The following is an 800-nucleotide window of genomic DNA, read 5'->3' on the forward strand; positions in this document are numbered from 1 at the left end:
CAGTGTCACCAGTATGAAAGCTAGCAAAAATGTTATGGTGTGTAGCTGGTCTGTACAGTGAGGACCACCTTTCATATAAGCATTTATTTTGCCTTTTAAAGTCATATTTCGGGGTTGTATTTCAGTGTAATATTTCGCTGAGAGATGCATTAGAGGTTAAGGAATGTATTTGTGGTCAAATTAGAAAAATTCTATTTTAGGATTTATTTTTATCCCCTCTCCTTTCAAATCGCTCATTTTGTCATGCACGCCCCATACGTGGATCACACTATTCACAGTCAACCTAAAAAAAGATTTAAATGAACATAACTCATTTGTTTCTGAAAAATTTACTCCCTTGATCCTAAAGCTTTAACATATTCAAATATACATAGTTGTCAGGGTATACATTTGCCAGTATTGGCTGCACTAACCTACTGATTCAGTGTTTTACATGGGTTGTGTCTTGTGGTAGGTAGATGCAGTTAAATATGGGTATGCTGGTTAATGGAGTATGGTCAGAGTAACCATGGACAAGTCCATTTAAAAAGAGACTTAACAGACCTACTTAACTTTTTACATCCCACCATTTAAGATTTCTTGCCCAACTCGGTTGTTCATCTTCCTTTTGATAGCACAGTCATATGTTATTGTCCATTATTCAATTATGAGAAATTCATGATATGTTTGCAAAAATTCTTCATAGTTTTATGTACGGTGAATTTTGCCTTAATTGCTGTAGTGTAAGCCACTTGAAATTCTTGAGTTACTAATAACCAAATATTTGTAAGGTCATTTTTAAGGTAATTAGTTTCCTCCAA

The sequence above is a fragment of the Alosa sapidissima genome, chromosome 4 (genome assembly GCF_018492685.1).
Source record: "Alosa sapidissima isolate fAloSap1 chromosome 4, fAloSap1.pri, whole genome shotgun sequence".
Classification (NCBI taxonomy): Eukaryota; Metazoa; Chordata; class Actinopteri; order Clupeiformes; family Clupeidae; genus Alosa; species Alosa sapidissima.